Below are 26,540 nucleotides of genomic sequence, written 5' to 3'. Positions count from 1 at the left end.
AGCGAAATGGCTGCTCTTTTCTTTTTTAATCATGTAGTCTCTAGATTTGGTCGTTCCTAGCTTACCTAAAAAGGAAAATGAGAAATGTTTCCGCAAGGTTCAAGCTCGTTAAAAAATAAACCCACAAATGAGTAATGTTTCCGCAAGGTTCAAGCTCGTTAAAAAATGAACCTGCCAAATGAGCAATGTTTCCGCAAGGTTCAAGCTCGTTAAAAAATAAACCTACCAACTGAGCATATGTTCCACCAGAGTTCAAGCTCGTTAAAAAATGAACCCACCTCCGGTAAATAACCTTTGGGATTGCGATTATATCAACCTTTTAAACCTTGGTTGTGTTCCTTCTATCACCTCCATCCTTTTGGCCAATCATACGCTTCCACCTGATTGTTTACCATTTTGAGGAACAGCTACAATGAGTGGTCCTGTTAGCCACCCTCTTCACATCACCATGTTTTGAGAAGTTCCAAGATTACCTGGAACCAGTTGCTACCCTAAACGCCACTTGTTCCTCAAAAACGAGTCTCCTTTAAACTCTTTTCAGACTCACTAAATATGAAAAGATTGTCGAGCTATTGGCCTCTCCAGCTCGCTAAAGTGATTGGAAGCACCATCCCTCCTATATATTTTAATCTTTTTCGGACCTGAGGGATTATCTCACAAAAAATATCGAGCGCTTGTCTTTTTCGGCTCGCTAAAGTGATCGAAAAGTCATCCCTTTTGTATTATTTTAATCTTTTTCGGACTTAAGGGATTATGCTATGAAAAAGAACTACTGGAGTTTCCTTTTCGTCCCTTTTCAAACTCTCTAAACATGAAAAGGACCGAGTTATCTTTGTCGTTAAACTCGTTAAAACAATAGCGACAAACTTGTCCACGCATACAAGAACGAGTTTCACTGTGACTAGGCTCGCTAAAACATAGCGATAGGTTTGCCCGAAGGAAAAATTATAGAACAAGCATATGTTATCCTCCTCAAGCTTGAAAAAAATAAAGAGGTACTGGTCAGCAATGACTGGGGAAAAAGGGAAGAAAACTTGAAGAATTTTATTGGTAGCAGGTCGCTCTTGAACATGACACTTTCACTCCATCACCATGATTGAGTCGGGTTGGGTTATTCCGTTCATTGGTCATATCGCCATTGTCCTCCATACCATCCATCTTTTGGGGTTAATGCTACCAATCCATCTCAGTGTCGCCGATATGTTCAAGAGAAGTCATTCATAGAATTCACCATCCAATTAATTCCTCATCCACTGCAATACCTTCACCCTCCATTTTTCATGACTGCCATTCCTGAACCTTGTATTATCAGATTTTTTTCACCTCCAGAAAATCATTTTCTTCGTTTCGTGTCGTAGATGTAGGACACATTAAGGCCCTACTACAACGGGTTACTTCTTGTCGACATCAGCTCATTATCCAAGAAGTTGACCTAGAAACAACCCTTTCAGTACTTTGAAGCTTGCATGCCTTAATGGCAAGTTTCTCACCTCCAGCGACAGGTTTACATCAATGGCCTTCGACCGAAAGATTTTGCATGGTGTTCGACATCGGATCATATATTCACACCACATGAATTGTACTGTAGTACCTTGAGGGTCATTATCATTATCAGTGATTCCTCTCGCGCCTGTTAACAACTTACATTATTGGCTGGTAATCAGGTGATGTCTTTCCATGTTTGACTTCAGGACATCTTTTCACATGGATCGACTTGTACATCAGGTGAAGATTGAACGAGTTTTGAAGACCCCGGATCTAGTTTCATCCATCCGGGCTACGATATATTCAAGAATATAGAGACATCAAATGTACACAGAAGCTGCACAGATAGTCATCTAAGCCAGGGCAAATGACTCTTCATATGAGGAATCACCAGTCTGCAATTGCAGATGATTATCTATCGTATGTACATGAAAATGAATTTATAAAGTTGAGCATGGGAATGCCCGCCTCAGCTAGATCATGAAAATAATATGATGATGATGTATTGTATTGTATCTTATACAGGTCACCTTCCAGTTCGAATACCTCGGATCCTCATGATAAAGCATTTCACCCGACATCAAAATATTTACGACTTCATGCCTTAAGGGGCAACTGTTATAGACATATTTGGAAACTTCAACCACAATCTTATATGTCGATAAACCAAGGGCTCTTTAACCCCTAAAAGTATTGTTTTATACCCTAAAGGATCATGGTCAATTGATTACATCATTCCCCAAAAGCTCCACCTGAAAAACCACTTAGAACTGGCCAAAACTAGACCATACTGACTGCTCCAATGTCAGGGTGTGATGCATATTGACTTCTACCCTAGCTAGGTGTGATGCATACTATAGAGGCCTTCTGTGGGGTGCGATGAGCGAGGATGGACAAATGTCTGAGACAGTTTGCTAAGTGGATGCTCATGGAATCTTCTAGAAAATTCTCCTATGACACTTTCCTCCTTGAATTCGCCCAGGGATGAGTAAGAGATCTAAGAAATCTCCAAGTGGAACCAAGAACAACAAGTGGAATGACACTAATCAAAAACCCAAATATGACTCACACCCTTGCATTCATCTATAAATGTATCCCTCATTTAAGAGATCTAGAAGGCTGGAATTTTGTAATTTGTAAGGAAGTGCTGATAGTTTGTCTTTGAGAAAGAGAATATTATTGTTGGGTGATTTTGCTTTTCATGAGGTGAAGAGGGCTTTGATACTGGGAGGATGATGCTGGATCAGACAGTTGGGTTGTAATTCTCCCTTCTATTTTGATAAAGTTCTTTGAGTTTTCCTCCATACAATTGTGTATTTGTGAATTCTATTGTATGTTCAATGTATTTCTGATTCTGCATTGTTTATGATATAATAGATCGAGATGCTTTAATGTTGTTTTGTTACTTTGTTTCTACATATTTTCTCTAAACGGGACAAGTAGGAGAGGAGTTGCAAGCTCTATCAAGGGGGAGAGAGATCAAGCAAGGAGTGAAGCAGAAGATCCAGGTTGGTTCCTTTGCTTCTCTCTTATCTATCATACATAGAGGAAATCACAAATTACTTTGATTGTTTGTTTCTAGGATATCTGTCAATCCTAGTGGGACTAGCAGTTCGAAAAGACACAAGTTTTCCTGGAAATACATGCTAAGGAAGTAATGCATGAGACCCATGTCTTTCATCTCAAATTCTATTACAAGGTCCTCCTTGCAAGGCATGATCAACTAATCATCACCTTTCAATATAAGATCATCAACAAAAAATACAATGATCAATGGCTTACCTTTCACCATGATGTGGTACAGGTTCGCGTCCGCTTCACTCTCTATGAAGCCCAACCCAATGAAGTAGTTGTCTATCCTGGTGTACCAAGCACAAGGTGCTTTCTTCAACCCGTACAAAGCTCTCTTGAGTCGGCACACATGCAACTCATGATCGAAGGTCTCAAAACCTTTCGGCTACTCTATGTACACTTCTTCGTCAATCTTGCCATTGAGGAATGCAATATTCACATCCATCTGATGGATCTTCCAACCCATCTATGCTGATAGAGCCAACATCGATCTGATAGATGAGTATGTTGCGACAGGAGAAAAATTCTCATCATAGTCAATCCCCTCGACCTGTGAAAAACCACGGGCAACAAATCTTGCCTTATGCTTCTCCACACTACCATCAGTAGCTTTCTTTACCTTGTAAAGCGAATGGGAACTCACAACTGACTTGTTCTCCGGTCTTAGAACCATGTCCCAAACACTGTTACGAACTATGGAGTCATACTCCTCCACCATAGCATCAACCCAAATTGGCTGCTACATTGCTTCCTCAAAGGAAGATGGCTTGGTTTGAACACATTCCCCAACAAGGTCCATGTATCCAATGTACCTCTTAGGTGACCTCCTCTGTCTGCATTGAGAAGATGGTTCTCCCACATTCTCTCTCACATCCATCAACAATCTGTCAGCTTCTCTTATTCGCTTCCGCCCATTGTTGGAAGACTTTGCTTGAGTGGATGTCTCCACTCCTGGAACCTTTGCATGTGGCTGATCCACATCAGTCTGAGGCTCCTCCTCCTTAGAAACCAACAGTTCCTCCACAACCTATAGTTGGAGCTCCCTCTTAAGGGAAAATCGCATGGCCTTCTGCTCATCAAACTTGAGATCTCTGCAAACCACTGTCTTCCGAGTGGTAGAAAGATACACACGATAGTTGTGGGGTGTATCAGTGTACCCCACAAGTATCCTCAACTCTACTGTCAGCTCAAGTTTCTTCCGTGCATCCTTTGTCACATGGCAATATACCAATGAGCCAAATATCCTGAAGTGACCCACATCTGGTCTCTTACCAGAGAAAGCTTCCTCTGGTGTCTTCATCCGAAGTATGTGATGCGGGCTTCTATTATGAAAATAGACCATTTTGTTTCATGCCTCAGCCCACAAGTGAAGTGGTAGGGCTTGGTCATGCAACATCGCTCGTGTTGCCCCTACAATAGTTTTGTTCTTCCTCTCGTCTACCCCATTCTATTGTGGGTTATAAGGTGCTGTCAACTCTCATTTAATTCATTCTGCTATGCAGAAGTCCTTAAACTCTTGAGACATATTCTCCACTGTTGTTGCTTCTCAAGGCCTTGATCTTCTTCCCTGACTCTTTCTCGACCAAAGATTTGAACTCACAAAAGTTGGTGAAAGTTTGGTCCTTCTTCTGCATGAAATAAATCTAGCATTTATAGAATAATCATCAATGAAAATCATATAATACCTTTGCTTCACTGTGGATGCCATTGAGAATGGACCACACACATCAGTATGAACTCGCTCTAAGATAGCCTCTTCTCAACTATCTCAATCATGAAAGGAAGACTTGGCGTACTTTCCCAAGGTACAACCTTTGCATATGTCAACTTTCTCAGGTTTACCTTTGGGAAGTCTTGTAGATATCTACTGCATTATCTTCAAGGCCCCATGATGCAAATGGCCCAACCACCTATGCCACAACTCACCAATGTCTTGGCTTTTCACCAATTTTGCTTTCATACTCAATGTTGCACAATCATCTACCTCTAGTTTATAGAGATTCTTCACCCGAATCCCTATCCTCTTGGTCAGACCTATGGCTATGTGTCTTAGGAACACCTTTCCTTTATTGAAGACAACATCATAGCCTTTGTCCTCCAACATCGCGAGTGATACCAAGTTCTTCTTTAGCCTAGGCACATACATCACATCTATCAAGGTGAGAGGAGCTCCATGCTTCCTCTGAAAAGTAACCATGCCCACTCCTGAAACACTATACCTTCCATCATCACCCATATCTATGTGCATCTTCAGGTCTTTCTCCTCCAAGGCACTGGATAAATTTTTATAACCGGTCATGTGGAATGAGGCTCCACTGTCAAGATACCAGACACAACCCATAATCGATGACACCATGCATGCGATGAGGGTAAAGTCCATTTCAAATTGAGAGGCTAATGCCTCACCTTCCAATCGTTTCGAGGATCCCTCCTTGGATTTCTTCGATGGGAAATTAGTTGCATAATGTCCCATCTCATGGCAATTAAAGCATCTCACTTTAGACTTGTCAACCTTCTTCCCTCCATGAGTAGAATTCGATTTGGAATAGGAAGTCTTCCCCTTCCCTTTCCTTGTCTTACTTGCTAAGGCTAGATTTTCTTCATCATCATTCATGGATGAAGAACCATCTTGTGTGCTCCTCCTGATCTCCTCCTGCATATCGCCCTTCTCCATCTTGATTCTTTGAAGCTTATCCTTGAGTGCCAATTTCCTCTAGTCCCTACTGTTCTGGTAGAGGTCCTTCAATGTCTTCCACATTGAAAATGGAGTATCCTCCCCATGGATAATCGAGACAATATGGTCTCGAACTCCCTCAAGGATGATCCATCTCGTCTTCGCCACACACTTCTTCCACTCAGCCAACTCTTGTGCATTAGTTGAAACTGTCTTTTGGATTTCTTGATCAATGAATTCCTTCAAGTCGTTGTCTTCTAATATAACCTCCATGCGCTCTTTTCATGCTATATAATTCGAGCTACCATCCAAGGTATAGTCGAGTCTCAAGCCATTGAACACCATTAGCCAACCTTGAAGTATGATAAGGATTTTATTTTGCACCTGCAACCCCAAACTTCAAACTTTGAATTCTATTCTTAGTATACTATTCACAGCTCTAATAACCTTTACTTTGATACCATGTAGAAATTCTGACTGTAGATTAACCTGATAATGCAATATAACCAAAGAAAAATACTTTAACCTACTTCTACGATCAATTTGCGGAAGTTTAAAATATTTGAGCAAGATCAAGCTAAACACATATAACTAGATGAAGAATCAATGCACATGAAAAACATAAGAATACTCAGGGGAAAGCCTTAGCTAAAAACCCCACTATCTGTATTATCATAAAAGTTGGAAATATCTTAGAATTATACCAAGCCTTAGTTCTCATAGCTAGCCAACTCTCATTACAATTCTCACAGATGCTCACAGGCAAAATAGACTTCTCATAAGCCTTCTCCTCTACCCTCCAAGCTCTTATTTCCTTGCGCAATTTCTCCTGGTTGATCCTCCTGTTACCAAGTGGAACACTGATCACTCACACTAATCTTACACCCTGTAAAACTGCAAAATCCTCAAGGAATGAATTCCTTCTGCATGCATGAATTTTGTTTATAGAAAAACACATGCAACTGATAGTACACTGTCCCTGTCTTTAATCTCAACTAGGTCTTTCTAAGAATAGACATGTATGAGTTAATGATGAGAGAATCTTCAGTTATCTGGAGTACACTAGTTGAGTGCATGCATGTATCAACTAACTGATAACTCACAATTAGTTCCTCAAACAGTTTGGAACTAATTTAACTGGACTTAGCTCAGTAAACTGAGCAAACTAATTATAACTCAATTATAACTCAATCTTATCTCCTTAATTAAGGGATAACCTCCTTAATTTAAGGGATAACTATTGCATGACTTCAGAAAGACTTCTAACTTGAATTTCTCCAACTAATTAACTCAAGATGAATTAATTAATTTTTTTCAAGCAGCTGATGAGACTAAATTCGAATTTTAATTCACAATTTTAATTCAAGGACAAATTAAAATTGGAAAATTCTTGTTGCCACATTTCAATAGTTAATTGCTTTTGCCCAAAAATTAAGACTAAGTCCTTTAGATTGAAGCATACAATTAGCCATTTCCTTTAAGGTGTGATTCTTCCTTTCAGCTACACCATTTTGTTGTGGAGTATATGGAACAATATGTTGCATTTAAATTCCATGCTCAGTGCAAAAGTTGATGAATTTGTTGTTAACATATTCATCGCCATTATCAGATCTTAGCTTAAGAATTTGATGTCTAGATTTTTTCTTAGCAAAGGCCTTCAAGGCCAAGAACATGTTAAATACTTCACTTTTGAGTTTTAAAAAGTATATTCAAGTGCGTCTGGAGAAATCATCAATGAAAGTTAAGAAATACTTGTAGCCAGAGAATGAAACAATTGGAAGTGTACCACATAAATCACTATGCACAAGCTGTAAAGGGGCTGAGGCGTGCCAAGAGGCACGTTTTTCAAAACTATCTCGATGATGCTTTCCGATACACATCCGGAACAAACACCATCTCTACAAGATACCATAGGAAGCCCTGTCACCATATTTTCTTTACATATATTTTGAAGGGAGCGATAGTTTAACTAACCAAATCGCTCATGCCAAAGTTTGATCACTTCATCATTATGAGCAACAAATACCGAGGTAAGAGTTAATGACCCAAAGTTGTTAAACTATTAAAACCTTGAAGAATCATCAACAATGCCAGTAGCTAAAATCTGTTTAGGATCTTTGAGGTCCTTAATTACAACATCATGAGGTGAAAATTCAACGGTTTTACCTTCACCTGAATGAGTTATCTAATATATAGATAGAAGATTGCAGGATAAGGTTGGAACACATAATACATCATTAAATTGACAACACTAAGAGATATATCATCGCCAAGATATATATTTTTGGTGTTACAATCATTTAAAGAAGAAAACATGGCTTTGTTTTTTACCATGTGATAAGAAGCTCTAGAATCAATGAGCTACTCATGAGAATGGGAAGAGGAAGATACATTTCATGCATAACCAGAGTGAGATGCTTGAAAACCACATGTAGAAAGTGTTATTCTTGAAGATGAAGTTGAAGTTGAAGAGTGCTTCAAATAGATGTTATGATTCTTCATTGCTGTTTCCAAGGCTTCCATCTTCTTAAAGAATTTAGATTCTAAGTGGCCATTTCGATTACAAAAGTTGCAATGTCTATCAGTCTTCTTCCCTTTGTTTTTATTTGCCTTATCATTTTATTGAATTGATTTTTCATTTTGAGACTGAAATTGCTTAGGACCCTTGTTTGGTTTAGGACCATTCTTTTTAGGATACTGCTTCTTAGGATTCTTTGAATTTGGTTGATGTTGGGTGGCTAAGGTTTTCTTAGAAGAGTTTCCAAGATTAACAAGACCAAGATGTAAGATTTTTTCTTATTCTCTTATTAAAGAATCACAAAAGGCATCAAAAGAGGGGAACTTGTAGTCTTGTCCTTGAGAAATAAAGGCTTTTCTAGTAGAATGGAAGGTGGAAACAAGCATAGAGTAGGCTGGTCCCAACTTAGTAAGAATGGAATAGATAAGGCTACCATCTTCTTTCTTAACCTTACACCTTCCAAGAGATGTCTAAGGGTCTTGATCTTGGACAAATAATCTTCAATGGAAGAAAAATTATTGGGGTCCAACATAAGAAACTCATTTTTGAGTTAATGGGCTCTCATTTCATTTTTAATTCCAAAAACTTTAGCTAGTTGTTTCGTTGCTTCATTAGGGGTATCAAGTTCTGTGATATGGAATCTAAGGTTTGGAAAAATAAACATCCCTATCAACTCACATGCTTGATCTTGCCTATTTTCCCATTTTGCTGCCTTATCTTCATCTTTAGGTTTAGTTTTTTGGCCTGAATCTATTCTATAAAGACCTTTACTTCTAAGTAAATCCACAATGTAGGACTGCCATTGGAAGTAGTTGGTATTGTGAAGAATAACTTGCCATGCACTTTCCATTTTAACATAAACTGAAGCTTTAAATGTTGAAATTAAGTGTTCTAATGGAAAAATCTCGAAAAATTAGGCTGATTAAACAAAGACAGCTCTAAAAACGACTTCTGGATGAAGAAGTTATGGATTATTTTAATAAAAGTTGTTGAAGATGTCGACAAAGTGCGTGAATGTGCAGAAGTGAATGATAATGTTATATTTAAAAAAAATTCTCCCCCCCCTTTCCAAACTTAATCTAATTAGCTCACTTAAAAAAAATATTTTATATAATCCACTTTTATAAATAAGTGAAAGTCACTTTTACAATGGTACTTTATGAGCTACCCATTATATTGTAACTTAAATAAAAGATAAAGAGACTTTAGAATTATAAGTGACTCACTTTTTATAATGGGTGAGAACACTCTTACATAAAGTAACTTTAAAACATAAGCTACATGTGCTTTTTGAAAAAGTAACTCTACAAAAAGAAAGACCTTAACCCAAGACCTCTATTCTCATAAAGTAACTTTGGACCAAGTGGGTTAGTTTAGAAGGTTAATAATTTTTGGAAAAGAAGAAGGATATTTTTTTTTGTCACTGGAGCTTTGGGGTGCGTGCTTATTTGAAAAAACCATTTTTTCCTACAAAACAAGAAACCACACAACCCAACACGGACATACAAAAAAAACCAAACCTTATGGCTTGAAGTTAGCTTTCGCTGGAAACTAAAAATTTTCCTCAATGTTTCTGATTTTTCGAGATCACACTAAGGCGCAGTAGAAAATAGCATACGCATGAGAAAAATATTTCCTTTCTGTTTCTAATTTGTCAAGATCGCATAGAGTCACGGGGAAAAGAGCATACGCAGAAATAAAATGTATAGATCCGGTAATAAAAAACAGAGATAAATAAACCGAAATAAACAGAGAGATAAATAACTAAAACTACAAATAAATATTGTATACCTCCATATCTTAAAAATGACGTAACTACGACTACCAGAAACCTTTTCGCATGAAACGAAATGGGTTCATCACTGGAACAAATGATCCTAACACAATAGAGCAATCCTCTCGGCCTGAAAGCGGTCAAAAATAGTAGATCTAGGAAACGAAAGTCGGATGTAGTTCTACAGGCTTCTCATTTGGATCACCAAAGGATGCAACCCTCAAATAGCTCTGATACTATGTAGGAATTTACAGGGTAAGTTCCTCAGATAAAACACCAAAGGACACTGCTCATAAACAAATCACAGATCAATACACCAGTATCCTTGAGGTGGTTAAAACCCTCAAAGAGGGAAACAATCCATGGCTTGAGCCGACGTGGCCACTTCAGACAATTTATTAATAAAAGAAGAAGATTTACATAAGCTTCTTTCATGAACAGTTGTTTCAGGGAAAACTAGTGTCGATTCAAACTGCTAGTCCCACTAAGATGGGTAGCTATCTTAGGAACAAACAATGAAAGCCTTTAGAGATTTCCTTTAAGTGTGATAGATTAGAGGGAAGACAAGAGGACCAACCTAGATCTTCCGCTTTGATCCTAGCTTGATTTCTCCTTTCCTTGATAGAATTTGCCACTCCTCTCCTACTTGTCCCGCTTCAAAGAGTACCTGTAGAGTCAAAGTAACAAAAAACCATCAAAACATCTCCATCTAAAACATCATAAACAATGCGGAATCAGAAACACATTGACCATACAATTGCATTCATAAACAATAAGATTCATAAACACACGATTATATGGAGGAAAACTCAAAGAAATTTATTAATAGTAGTGAAAGAGAGGATTACAACCCAGTTGTCTGATCTACCATCATCCTCCCAATGTAGAAGCCCTCTTCACCCCATCAACAAGCAAATCACCCAAAAATGCAATGTCTCTTCTCACAGATAAACCAACAACACTTCCTTACAAAATACAAAATTCCAGCCTCCAGATCTCTCAGATGAGGGATCCATTTATAGATGTCTTGCAAGGGTGTGAGTCAGTTCTGGGTCTTGATTAGTGTCATTCCACTAATAGTTCTTGGTTCCACTTGGAGATTTCATTGATCTCTTACTCATCCCTGGGCGAATTCAGAGAGGCAAGTGTCACAGGAGAAGTTTCTAGAAGATTCCATGATCATCCACTTAGCAAACTGTATCTGCCATTTGTCTATTCTCACTCATCGCACCCCACAAAAGGCCATTTCAATATGCATTGCACCTGGCTAGTTTGGCAGCTAGTATGCATCGCACCTTGCCCATGGAGCAGTCTGTATGGTCCAGTTTTGGCTAGTTCTGAGTAGTTTTTCAGGTGGAACTTCTGGGAAATGATGTAATCAGTTGACCATGATCCTTTAGGGTATGAAACAAAAATTTTAGGGACTTGAAGAGCCCTTATTTTATGGACATATGAGTTTGGGATTTCAGTGCCTAAATATGTCTATAAGAGCTGCCCCCTAAAGCATGAGGTCGTAAATCTTCTAGTGTCGGGTGATATTCTTTAACATGAGGATCGAGGTATTCGTACTAGAAGGTGACCTGCATAAGATACAATAAAATACATCATCATCATATTATTTTCATGATCTATCTGAATCAGGAATTCCCATGCTCAACTTTTTAAATTCATTTTCATGTACATAGGACAGACAATTGTCTGTTGTTGCAGACTGGTGATTCTTCACATGAAGAGTCATCTTCCTTGGCTTAGATGACTATCTGTGTAGCTTTTGTGTACAATTGATGTCTTTATTTTCCTGAATATATCGTATCCCAGATGGATGAAACTAGATTCGAGGTCTTCAAAACTTGTTCAATATTCACTCGATGTACAAGTCGATCCATGTGAAAAGATGTTTTGAAGTCGAACATGGAGATACATCGCCTGATTACTAGCCAATAATGTAAGCTGCTAACAGATGCGAGAGGAATCACCGATAATGATGATGACCCTCAAGGTACTACAGTGCAATTCACGTGGTGTGAATATATGAGCCGATGTCGAACACCACGAAAAATCTTTCGGTCGAAGGTCATTGATGTAAACCTGTCGCCGGAAGTGAGAAACTTGCCATTGAGGAATGCAAGCTTCAAAGTACTGAAAGGGTTGTTTCTAAGTCAACTTCTTGGATAATGAGCTGATGTCAACAAGAAGTGACCTATCATAGGAGGGCCTTGATTTATCCCACATCTACGACATGAAACGGAGCAAATGATTTTTGTGGAAGTGAAAACGATCTGATGATATAAGGTTCAGGAATGACGGTCATGAAAAATGAAGGGTGGAGGTATTACAGTGGATAAGGCATTTGCTGGATGGTGAATTCTCTAAATGACTTCTCTTGAACATGTTAGCAACATTGATATGGACTGGTAGCGTTAACCCCATGGATGGTATGGAGGACCAATGGTGATGGTGAAGAGAAAAACCCAACCCAACTCAATCATGGTGATGGAGTGAAAGTGTCATGTTCAAGAGTGACCCATTAGCAATAAAATTCTTCAAGTTTTCTTCCCATTTTTCCCTAGTCATTGCTGACCAGTACCTCTTTATTTTTGTTGAGCTTGAGGAGGATAACATATTCTTGGTCTATAATTTTCCATTTGGGCAAACCTGTCGCTTTGGTTTTAGCGAGCCTAGCGTTAGTGAGAATCGTTCTTGTCTGGGTGGACAAGTTTGTCGCTATTGTTTTAACGAGTTTAACAACAAAGATAACTCGGTCATTTTCATGTTTAGAGAGTTTGAAAAGGGATGAAAAGGAGACTCCAATAGTCCTTTTTCGTGGCATAATCCCTTAAGTTTGAAAAAGTATAAAATAATACGAAAGGGATGACTTTTCGATAGTTTTAACAAGCCAACAAAGACAAGCGCTCAATCTTTTTGTTTAATAATCCCTTAGGTCCAAAAAGATTAAAATATATGAGAGGGATGGCATTCCCTTTACTTTAACGAGATGGAAATGCCAATGGATCGACAATATTTTTATATTTAACGAGTCTAAAAAGAGTTTAAAAGGGACTCGTTTTTGAGGAACGAGTGGTATTTTTGGGTAGCAACCAGTTCCAAGTAAGTTTGGAACTTCTAAAAACATGGCAATGTGAAGAGGGTGGCAATCAGAATCACTTGTCGCAGCTATTCCTCAAAAGGGTAAACAATCAAGTGGAAGTGTATGGTCGGCCAAATGAATGGAGATGATGGTAGGAACACAACCAAGGTTCAAAAAGGCTAATAGCAAAGCAATCACAAAGGTTATTTACCAAAGGTAGTTTCATTTTTTAATGAGCTTGAACCAGGGGAAAGCTATGCTCAGTGCAGGTTGATTTTTTAACGAGCTTGAACCTTGCGAGAACATTGCTCTTACTAGTCTTTTGATAATGTCTCTTGGTAGATTTATTTTTTAATGAGCTTGAACACTACTATAACATGTGCTCATGACCTTTTTATGTAGGTTAGAAATGACCGAGCTACGAGGTTAAAGGGTTGAGAATCTACAAACTAAGAAAATCAAAGGTCATTTTTCACTTGCATACAAAGGCTTGCATGCCCCCAGGTGTTTCAGTAAAAGGAGAGTTTCCAGGTTACCAAATGGAAGTCCTTGAGGTTAGGCAGGATCATTTCTGTCAGCAGACAAAAACTCTTCTTTTGCTTTTCCCATCGAAATGGACGAAGGTGACTGGTGTGAGCTTCCAATCACATAACGTACGAAGGTGAATGATGTGAGCTTCCAATCACAATCATACAAAGGAAATAAGTGTATTAGGCTCATCACATAACCTAGACAAGAATGTTTCTTCAGTCCAAGCATTAAGACCTTTTAAGAAAATCTCTCTTTTCCTATGGGTTCGCTTGCCGAAGTAGACTAGGGTCCATGCCCCCTAAACTTCATCACACTCACCGAACTACTTGGCGTAATTAGGTGGATGGAATGAAGGTTGAAGAGACATTGTTGACGTGAAGAGACCATTTAGGGATGATGGTTGACTCATAGCTGTGTTTGAACTAGGAAATGAAAGCTGGTCGACAAATTGCACTAGTCTGCCTTCATGTGGAAAACACATCACTCGAAAGAATGTGGAAACAATAGCTTCCATGCTATATATATAGTCACATCCAAAGAGTAGATTATAATCTAGTGGACCTAGGACTACCATCATGTTCAAATGAATGGTTTTCTTTCTCAAAGTTATTGGTAACTTTGGAAGAATCCCTAACGGTCGACTGGTTCCTTTGTTGAAGCTTGATAAATTTTGTTTTTCAGGCAAAAGAGATGGAAAACCAAGCGCTTTCCAAGAAGTTGAGGAAAGGATACTCACTAAAGCCCCTTCATCTATGATAGTGCCAGACACGATCATTTTGTAAACTTGTACTATGATTTGGAATGGTACATTAGATGGAAAGTGGGGTTTTTCTAGTTGATGCCAATCAAAGAAAACGACTAGACTACTCGGAGGAGGTACCAGATAAATGTCTAGATAAGTTTCATGAACTAGGGGGGTCTCTTCCTGTTATAAAGGAATGGGTGGATTTCCCCCAAGTTCATTGGACTCTGTATCGACAAAAAGAATTTGAACAATGTCGTTCTCATTCTCTTTGGAAACTGTATCATCTGAAGGTGGGCCTTCTGAAGGAAAGACTGGATTGACTACCATCTTGACCAGAAGACTTTGGTTCGGTGTGGACTCAAAAGGTTCACTTTCAATGATAGGCGATTTGATTGAAAATTGAGTTATGTTAATTGGGTTTTCAACTAGCAAAGGACTTGGTAAGAGTTTCCTGTATCCAGGTGGAAGTTGCTGTGGTGAAGCAGGACGGTTATCCAAAATGCTTTTGACTTCATCCAGAAAAGGACAATGGTGAAGGGTATGATCACCTTCACATAACCTACATGGAACTCTGACTTTTCCTTTCTACTTATTGACTTCATTTTCACTAGTTGATGGCGTGCTACCAACTTGACTGCCAGAGGTTGATGACACCGAATGGTGCAAACGAGGAGACCATTCTCTCAAGATCCACAGAATGCAAGGGAAATCTCGATGGTAGTGGTCTCCCTTACAAATTGCGCATGGAGTTTTTGGTTTGGAATGTTTAGTGTGCGGATTTTCGCCAGATGATGCATGGTTGTTCCCTTGTTTTGTTGGCTTCTTCTTCTTCTCCTTCCCTTTCTTTTTCTTCTCAACTACTTGGTTTTTAGTGTCACTAGTTTCACTAAGTGAAGAGGAATAAGGGGAAGGAGAAACAAACAAAGCAGAAGGTGAAGGGGTAACTTTAGTATCATCTAGTTGTTGATTAGATTGTTGAGGAATTACAGTGTTTTGAACAACAGAGGTCGAGAAAAGCCATACTGGCAGGCCGATTGTGATTCCTGGAAGGGACAATGTAGCCATATATGGAGAACCAATATCTCCCTAAGAGGAGAAAGGACTAGGATTCCCTCCGAGAGGAATTCCTTGATGGTGTCGAGCTATAAAAAGGGTCTCTTTCACCTCTAATTACCTCACATTAGTTGTCAATCCGGGAACGTTTGGTTATTTCAAAGAGTGTCTCAGTCTAAGGCTATCATTTGCCAGAGTAATGCTAGTAGTACAGTTTTCAGAAATACAAGAGTAAACGGATGCTTTTTTACAGCAAACTACTTCAAAAGATTAAACTACACATTCAGAAAACTAAGAAATTTATCAGTTAAGGGTTCAGTAGCAGTAACTCATCCCTTTGTAAACTGATGGAACTAAGGTAAATCAGAGAACAGATCATGGATCTGGGAGCCAGGCAGTAAATGTCAGTGCTCACTATAGCCCTGGATCGTTCTTCACACTAAAATAACAAAGGACGGGAAATGGAACGGTAGATAAGAAATGGAACAGCGAAATAAGAAATAGAACAACAAATCTGAAATGGAACAACAAATCTGAAATAGAACAAAAAACAGGAAATTGTAACAGCAACTAAGTCTAGCAAGCAGTAACACCTTAGTCTACAAGATCAAATGCACGAATCGTGACCTACAGGAATCAAATGGCAATCCTTCACTCTTAAGGACGAATTGAACAACACACCAAAATGGAACAACACTGATTAATGATGAATTATAGAACAACACTTCAAAACCATATATGCACATGGCACACCTTAATAGTAACCTGATCTTGGTAAACCAGTTATCACTCTCAGTTATAAAAGATTACGACTATGTTTCAGAATGGAACAACAATGTCTATAGATCCAACAATCGCAAAGAACATAATTGCTAAGATGAATTCTGTAATATCAATGAATAAGTGCACAGCACAGAGGCTCTGTAATTGAACAACAACAATATTCTGTAAAGACTGACAGTATTATATCAACACTTAGAAGAATAGTGATACGTTGCAGAGTAAATGCAATAGTTCTGTCTCAGTAAAGTAAACATAACAGAGCATGTGATGTAAACTAAAAAAACACATCAGATTACCAAATAACGCTCATAAGCAAACCACGCATAAACCAAATGTAATAGTATAGGAGCAAGTGTCCTCCAGGGCCAGGCCCTTAGCCTCCAGGGGTACACCGCTTGAAGTTATTCCATACTCAGGGATGAAATAGCAACCGAGTTTGTATTAATGCATAAAATGGAATTATAGTAAATCAGTTCTCAACGAGACTTGATGATCAATGTTTCAATCTTCAGAGAAATTACATAAAACATAAGGATTCGACCGACCCCTCGAGCTAACAGTGCTTCCCCTTTTATAATGATGAAGGCGGAGATGTCTAGGTGCAAGATCGTTAGTTCTCAATTATCTCTTTTCCTTCTTGCGCCGAGCTGACATCTCCACTTCCTTTCCAGTGCTGATTCACTTTGATCTATTTTGCCTTGTTTGCATACGGTTCCCCGTCAAAGGGACATCGGTTAACCCTGCCTTGTTCTTTCCTTCAGAATGGTAGTCTTTTGTTTTCCCTTCTTTCTGCATAAGAAAATGAAAATTGTAAGTGTTTCCGCTTTGCACATTAATCTCATAGGTTTTATTACAATTCCTTATCATTTTCCTAGTTCATGATGAAAAATATTTGTAAGTTCTAATGAAAATATGCTGAAATGATTACCAAAAACATACCTTCTTTAGTACTCCACACACCCCCCTGCTTACCCGTTTTCATGCCCTCATGAAAACATTGTAGTTGACACGTAAGGTAGTGAGAGAGTAGGCTGGAGATGGAATCTCATGTGGAGGTTTTTGAGTCTTGAAAATTTCATTCATTTCCATTACACTTTCACTATTATGTCCATTATATCACCTCCATTTCACTACTATGTCACCACATTCATCCCACTTTCATTATCATTGGGCCACGTTTATGTTTTTCCAATCTTTATTAATTCTAAGCCTTTTAAGTGAATTTGTGGTTAAAAATTAGAAAATAATGTGCATATACTTATACCTAACAAATGGGTTGAGATTGTTGACATCTGTAGGTTGAAAGGAGGCTTCTAGAAGACCCTTATGTGGAACTCTAAGGCCAAATTCGAATTTGAGTGGAAAGAATCATGGGATCATGAGGATAAGTGTCACATCTTCTAATTGTATTGTAACTCTAAGAAGACATGTGTCTTATCAGTTCCTATTTTGATTAGGACTCTAGAGGTAGAGGGAGAGATTCATGGACTCTCATTAATGAGATGACTTCTCATCTTTTTGTATAAATAGGAGATCTCTCTCCTTCATTTGTTAGCTTGGAGATTAGAGTTTGGAGTTCTTAAGTATTTTTAGCTTGTGAGTTTGTAGTTCTTCCTTGATGGCTTTTGAAAGCTTTGGAGAGCTTTGTTGTACTTTGTAATTTTGAAGAATTTGAATAAAGCTTTGATGTTCTCAACATGGAAGGAGATGTGAAGTAGATGTCATGGAGCATATTAGAATGTAAGGTAGAGTAGATTTCATTTTGTAAATTTTGCTTTGATTTCATTATGTCATTTGATTGCTTTCAAGTTTGATAGATTAGATTTTTCATTCATGCAATTTTAATTCATGCAAGTGTGTTCAACCGGTTGATTGTAGATTAGTAATGCACATAGCTTTTTAATGACTAATGACATGATGGAATCATCTTGTCCTTCTGCTGATTTATTTTCTGAGTTCTAATTCCAACATTGTTATTTCTTTCAGTTTTGTTTTGCTCATTTACTTTCATGCAATTTAGATATCATATTACTCCATTTGTTTATGATTACCCTCCTATAGACAGAGTGAGTCGAAAGGTGAGGGGTCAGAATATGGGTTGATGTAATATGATTTAGTTTACTTTTCTGCAAGTTAGTGATTAGATTACTCATGTCATTTTCGGTTACCTCCTATAGACAGAGTGAGTCGAAAGGTGAGGGATTGAAGTATGAATGCGTAGTTTGATCTTAGTTTCATTTTATGCAATTTAGATATCAGATTACTCAATTTGTTTATGATTGCCTCCTATAGACAGATTGAGTCGAAAGGTGAGGGGTCAGAATATGGGTTGATGTAATATGATTTAGTTTACTTTTCTTACAGTTTTTGAATTGTTTTAAGTTCAGTTTTCTTTTTATATAGCATCAAGGATACTGGGTTTCATAATCACTAGCTCATTGATTGGTTGTTGCATTCCATTTTGATTGAAGTAGCTGCATATTTACACTTTTGTTCAAGTACTAATTCCATCAATAACATGTTTTGAGATCTCTTGAAGTGCTAAGTTTTGGAAGTTACCATTAGGGACATAGGCCTTGTCTTGAAATCTCTATCCATACTTGTCCTTTAAAAGTATTCTTAAGACCTTAGAATAGGATTTCCATTTGCATTAGACACTTTAGGAAACCAACAAAAACAAAACCCCAAAACAAAATAAAATCTATAAAACAACGAAGTAAGAAAAAGGTTAACTAAGCACATATGGTGCACCACACTTCATCAATTTACGATACCCGGATTGATAATTTATGTAGAGCAATTTAAGACGTTAAATTGACTAGACAGAGGTATACAACCATGATGCATAACTAGGTGTTCAAAGAAATGGCTTGTCTGACCCTCAGGCATCTCATACAGGGCTTGGTACCCAGGTGCAGGGTGCCAAATAATTGGACTCCGGAACCTATATCCTAACCAGGATGGCCCTTCCCTCAAAATGACTTTGTCGTAGAGGTGCAAGCGGTTGGCGGCTAACATGAAATTTTCATACTTAAATGGCTCCCTGAGTTGGATATTTGGATTAGAGATCTAATATCGAAATTTAGCCGCATCAGTGGCAAGGTCTTTAATTGTGAAAAAGTATTCTATTCCTTACTGATTGATTGTTGTGTGAATGGGCCCTAATGCTTCGATTACACCTGGAGTCTTCATGAGGTTCCTATGTTCTCTCCACAACTGTATTGGATTCCTAGGCTCAGCTCTTACCCTCAAATCTAATCCGTTTTCTTGCCTTTGGAAAGCATTATAGGCTTTAAGCCATTTAATTTGATTAACCCCAAATGAAATAAATTCCTGCAATTGGATATCCCCAACAAAAGGCCCAGGGTTCAGCTCGGTCTCCTGGTCTAATACAAGGTCATGTAAATAAAACTCATGTAGTAGTCTTTGAACTTTTACCCCGTAGTGCTTACAGCAGTTTATAAAATCATCGAGGGTATTAATTTGTATGGGAGCACCTGCTTTAACAGCCTTTATTTTCAATTGCAAATATCGTTCCATTAAAAACAAGGCATAATTCTTAGCAGGGGCTCTACATGCTAGGACGTCATTGTACAAAGAACATAAGGTATCCATCTGCTTGATAACTATATCTAACCTACGAGTTACCTTCGCGACTTTTTCTTCTTCCCTTCACCACCCTTCAAAGGCCTGGCTTTCGGATAGATTGACGTTCCTAAGCTGTTGTTGTAGCTCTTCATACCTTTCCCGAGGGACCATTTGCTCTATGAGCTTTTCTGTTGCTTGCTGAGCTTGCATAAAACCCTCCTGTAGGTTTTCGTTCTCGGATCTCTTTCCCATGCGGCGGTGGAGACCGGGAGTTTTACCTGAATTTTCCTATTGCGTTGTCTTGCGTTCATGACCCTTATCACTCCCAAGGGTGGTGCCTCTGTCTGAATTTCCTTATCGCAGGTCAATCTATCATCCATTTCTATCTTAACATGGATATCAGTCAAATGTTGTTCCTTTTTAATTTGAACAACAGTCTGCTTCTCAACAACACTTGGAATAGCAACCCGTTTTTCGACAGGGTTTTGAACAGCAGGGTGGACTGTGGTCCTCCGATCCTTTGTGTTGAGGGGTTTTGCTGGATCGATTGCATGTTTCCTCCCGAAGTCCTTTTTACCCTTTTCCTTGCTTTCAAAATCCTGATTTGCTATCGAAGATGAACTATTACATTCAGTATTCGTTGTTGTTCTTTCCGTAATTTCTTAATTTCCTCAATTTCCTTAGAAGGAACAACAGACTGTTCACTGTGGCCTAGACTATGATCAATTCCCTGATTTTGTTTCTGGGGCGCTTCCTTGTTGCTCTGCTCTGGCTACTCCGGGGCAAGAACCCTAGCTGGTTCTGTTATTTCTTGGGTGACTTCCTTTTCTGCCCCCCTGCCTCCATAGTTTTTTCTGGTGTCGTCTGGCTAGGAACGGATTGTTCCCGTTCTACATCTCCTGTCATGTTTTCATCATGAACGGGTTGACTCTCCTCTTCTACTTCCTCTGCATGTGATTCTTCAGGTGCAGAGTGTTCTTTTGGTTCTTCTTCAGCATGGAGGTCTGATGGGCTGGAAGATTGGCCATATTTGCCCATATTGGCCAAAACTTTGGCCAATTCATCTTCTCTCAATGGATCTTGCACTGGCTGCCTTCCTGCTGTTCCGTTTCCTCCTCCTGCTCAGATTGCTCGGTTTCTTCCTCATTTTCTCCTTCCTCGTTTTCCTTCATTACTTTCTCATTGTCTTCTCCTTCTAATCGTGGGGGTTGCTCATCCCCTGTATCTTCTATCTCTACCAGTTGGCTGGTATTTCCTTGGGGCTTCTCCAGCCTCCCTCGTAGTCGTGCTAGTCGGACCGATTTTCTTCGTTTTTCTGGACGCTCAGGTGTACTGGTGGCATGTTTATGTTTCGGGGATGGTGTGGTCAATCTTCCATCTATCATGGCAATTAGCTCTTCCCAGCTACTCTGCTGCTGGGTAAGGCTATGGTTGACTATTAACCGTATCAACCCATGTTGACTAACAACTGATTCTACATGCTGTGCCTTTTTCATGCTCCATGCAACATCATGCAGTAATGAATTCAAGAATGCAGGTGAATTTACAAAGCATTTTTGTTTTAACACAGCTAAAAGTTTAAGGTGTCGTGGTCTTACCACGTCTTTTCTTCCTTCACAGGTGATGTAGCTTTGAATGGTCCTTGCCAATTCCGCCCACAGTTCTCCTAATGCTGCTGGCAGAACCTCCTTTCCTCTAATTGTCAGGCTCTAGCCTTCCTCTTGGAAGGTTTCTATAATCTTCTGCAATCTCTCCTTCTTTAGCATCCATACAGGCCCAGTGGCTAGCAGTCCTGAGACCTCTGCGATTATGTCATCAGTGACTGCTATGTGTCTCCCCCTCACCGTGGAGTGATCCTCTTGCAAGTTCTGCAAAAATTCAATTTCTACAGTCTCATTGGATTCCTGTAAGCGATTGAGATAAGTTAGCCACCCGGCTCTTTCCAAGATTTCCCGTGTAGCATCACAGACTGTTAACACCAACAGTTCTCTCCGAATCGATCTCACTCCCATGTTTATGGTTTTGTTGTGAAATCTCAGAATTTTGACAATGGAACGACAGCGGTTCACGCTGTTAGAAACACAGATAGGCTGACAGACACGAGAATCTCTTAAAATCTAATGCTGCAGGACATACAATGGAAATGGCTTAGGAACAACAAGTCATGCAAAAAATAAAAAATAGTATACCGTTGAGTCGTGCTATTCCCAAGTACGCAGTTTCCCGAATAGCAGTCTAACACGTCATCAAAGGAATGATGAGGTTAACCTCCCCCCTCCCCCCCCAACGTGATAGGCTGTCTCGGCCATCAAATAAAGGAGCAACGTGCCAGTCTGTTCTGAAGTAGAGTCATAAAGGAACAGCGTATGGCAATATGCCATGCTTATAAAGATAACAGATTACTGAAATCGAGGTGTCAAGTTGGATCGCTTAATACGTAAGAGACTGATGTGATATGATGCGAGGCTGGGAGGATAGGACATCTGCCGTACATACCGAGTCTCATGCGGTCATTGCCAACTACTCTGTCATGATTGGTGATAATAGATTTACATGCGTTGTATGGTTCGCAAAATAATATGCGTTCGTCTTATGTGATTGATTACTAAGGTATAAGAAATAGAAGGGTGCTAATAACTACCTATTGGTGTAAATAATGTGACTTCAATACCATTAACTGTGCTCTGCTGCTGACAGGTGTCCATAACCTTGGCAGAGTTGTTTATTTCACCCATGGAACCATGATCCTTTGTGTATGCTTAGGAAGTGTTATGTGATGTCAAAATGTAGGCCATTATGCTGGCTTGGTAACCAGTTAGTCATAATTCCATTCACGAGGAAGGAGCAAAAGGTGGGCAGGCCGGCTTGTGATGAGACCTCCTGTTCCAAGGGTTCTTTATTTGATATACCTTTTGGACCATATCCCTGGTGTGGTTGCCATAGTGGGAACGCCACTTCACTTTCTTCCTCATGATCATGGTAGGCTGGCTCTTGGTGAGACCCCCTATCCTGCATTTTACAACTTTATATAAACAAGTCAGTTTGCTCTTTTTTCTCTTCTTTTTTCTTTTTCATAAAGTACTATCCCATTTATACACAAAGGGTGGTTCAACACTCCTTAAGAGTAGGAATGGTGGAAGAAGTCTTAACATATCAATAGGAAGATATAAACCCTTTGCTCTTATTCCTGAATAATAATCAAAGAGGATTTAAAAGGAACCAACATGATAAAGATAACCAATCATAGCAGAGTTAGTGACGCAATGACAACAAAAGATAATGGGTAAGTGTGTCCTTCCCTCAGTCCTTTTACCAATTCAGAGAAATTTCTTATAAAAATAACGATTGTTGAAATGAGGCTTCTGTGATCCATCATAGTTATAAGAAGAGCTTCGGCATAAATCACATATAGAAAGACCTTTGTCGACGCGTTTCGAACCAACCAGTGTGGTTCATCGTCAGGACAAGTTGAAGAAACAGATCCAGCAATTGCATGTTATATAGTTTGAGCAGAGCCTCCAACGGCTATCCTTGACCAACGGCTAATTTCGACTTAGGGACCAGGTCAAAAAGTCAATTTGATAATTTAAGGAAGTTAGTTATATTAGGTGACCATACCTTATATATATATATATATATATATATATAGATTTTAATGCTATTAATAGTTGAAAAAGAATCTTTTGATAATTAAAAATTAAAAGTTATTTTAATTTAAATGGGGTTTAGTTATATGGAAGACCTTACTTCTAATATATATAAGGTAAATATTAGAACGAGAGATTAGTAATAAGTTAAATAAAAATAAATTAAAAAAATAATAATTAATTAATTAATAAAATAAATAAATTTAATAAAGAACGTAGCTGGAGAAGGTTAAAGTTAGTTAAAAAAATAAAAATAAATAAAAATAAAAATAAATAAAAATAAATAAAAATAAAATAAAATAAATTAAATGAAATAAAAATAAAATAAATAATAAAAATACAAATAAAATAAATAAATAAATAAAAATAAAATAAACATAAAATTTATAAAAAATAAAATAAACTAAAATAAAAATAAATAAATAAATAAATTATATTATTATTATTTTTTAATAATAAAATAAAATAATAATAATAATAATAATAATAATAATAATAATAATAAAATTAAATTAAATTAAATAAATAAATAATAAATGATAAAAAAAAAAAAGAAAAAAAAAGAGAAGGACCAGAATAAAGACCATTAGAAAACCCAGAGTAGGAAGGATAAACCCTAGGAGGAAGGAAGGCTCCAGGGGGAATAAGGAAAGCTTGAAAAGGATAAAAGGGGAGGGGGGAGGAAAAGAAAGACTAGGATGAAAGGGCAGGGATCCAACAGCTACTGATCTTCCAGCCGTCATCTCTATTGAGATTGTTAGGCCTTCTTTCAATCTCAATAGCTTCCCTGAATTTACGATGATGGAACTAAGAAACTTTGGCAACAACCTTGGCTGACGACTGGAAGATCAGTAGCTGTTGGATCCCTGCCCTTTCGTCCTAGTCTTTCTTTTCCTCCCCCCTCCCCTTTTATCCTTTTCAAGCTTTCCTTATTCCCCCTGGAGCCTTCCTTCCTCCTAGGGTTTATCCTTCCTACTCTGGGTTTTTTAATGGTCTTTATTCTGGTCCTTCTCTTTCTTTTTTTTTGTTTATCATTATTTATTTATTTAATTTAATTTAATTTTATTATTTTAATTTTATTATTATTATTAATTATTATTATTATTATTTTTATTTTTATTATTTAAAAAAATTTTTTATAAATTTTATGTTTATTTCATTTCATTTAATTTAATTTTTTAATTTAATTTATTTTTATTTATTTTTTTTATTTTTTTTTTTTTATTTTTATTTAACTTTAATTTTTTTTTGTTTTTTGTTTTTTTTTAACTAATTAACCTTTAGCTTTTATTTATTAATTAATTATTTTATTAATTAATTATTATTATTATTATTATTATTATTATTATTATTTTAACTTATTACTAATCTCTCGTTCTAATATTTACCTTATATATATTAGAAGTAAGGTCTTCCATATAACTAAATCCCATTTAAATTAAAATAACTTTTAATTTTTAATTATCAAAAGATTCTTTTTCAACTATTAATACCATTAAAATTAATTTATATATATATATATTTAAGGTATGGTCACCGAATATAACTAACTTCCTTAAATTATCAAATTGACTTTTTGACCCTGGTCCCTAAGTCAAAATTAGCCGTTGGTCAAGGATAGCCATTGGAGGCTCTGCTCAGACTATATAACATGCAATTGTTGGATCTGTTTCTTCAACTTGTCCTGACGATGAACCACACTGGTTGGTTCGAAACGCGTCGACAAAGGTCTTTCTATATGTGATTTACGCCGAAGCTCTTCTTATAAAAATAACGATTTTATAATTCACCTGATTGCAGTATGTTGTGATTTTGTATCCATTGCATAAGTGCATAACTGTATTCCAAAAGACTTGAAAGAACAGGAATAGTAAGCATCATTAATTTAAAATAGCAAGGGGAACAAGCATAAGTAAAAGGAATACGAGGATGTTGCTGCTTCAAAGAGGAAGAGCAAAAGAATACAAGTGGTGTTCCTTTTAGAAAAAGGAACAGCAAAGATCAGAAACGTTGTTCCTTTGGGAAAGGAACAACAAAACACACAAATGTTGTTCCTTTGGAAAAGGAACAGCAAAAATCGAAATTGTTGTTCCTTTGGAAAAGGAACAACAAAACACACAAATGCCATTCCTTTGGAAAAGGAACAACAAAAATCGAAACCGTTGTTCCTTTGGAAAAGGAACAACAAAACACACCAATGCCATTCCTTTGGAAAAGGAATAGCAAAAATTGAAAATGTTGTTCCTTTGGAAAAGGAACAGCAAGACACCCAAGTGTCGTTCCTTTGGAAAAGGAACAGAAAAAATTGAAAATGTTGTTCATTTGGAAAAGGAACAACAAAACACACAAATGTCGTTCCTTTGGAAAAGGAACAACAAAAATAAAAAATGTTGTTCCTTTGGAAAAAGAACAGCAAAACGCAGAAATGTCGTTCCTTTGGAAAAGGAATAGCAAGAATCGAAAATGTTGTTCCTTTGGAAAAGGAACAGCAAAACACACAAATGTCGTTCCTTCGGAAAAAGAACAGCAAAAATCGAAACAGCTGTTCCTTTGGAAAACGAACAACAAAACACACAAATGTTGTTCCTTTGGAAAAGGAACAGCAAAAATCGAAAATGTTGTTCCTTTGGAAAAGGAACAATGAAACACACAAATTTCGTTCCTTTGGAAAAGGAATAGCAAAAAGCAAAAGTGTTGTTCCTTTGGAAAATGAACAACAGAAAGCAAAAATAAAGAAAAAGAACAAAATTAAAGCAGAATGATGGCTGATCCAACAGGTGTTGTTCTTTTGAAAAAGGAACAGCAGAATGAAAAATGTTATCCCTTTGAGAAAAGGAACAACAAAAATAATAACATTGCTACTGCTTCGAAAAGTAACGGCAAAGCATTTGATTCAAAAATATGTACAAAAACAAAAGAAATTATGTACAAACTGTGAAAAGAGATAAATTACTTAATGAATCACAGGTGAGGAAGATTCTCTCCCTCTCCCAAAATTTTCATATCAGAGTCTTGGCATAGTTGCTGGCAGAAGGACTCCTGAGTGAGTGGTTTGCGATAAAGGCGAACTCGGTGGCCATTT

Source organism: Pinus tabuliformis, chromosome 1_1 (assembly GCF_031772625.1).
Source record: "Pinus tabuliformis cultivar Carrire ecotype Pingquan chromosome 1_1, CPIR1, whole genome shotgun sequence".
NCBI classification, from domain to species: Eukaryota; Viridiplantae; Streptophyta; class Pinopsida; order Pinales; family Pinaceae; genus Pinus; species Pinus tabuliformis.
The sequence above is the reverse complement of the archived record's forward strand: the minus strand, read 5'-3'. Positions refer to the sequence as shown.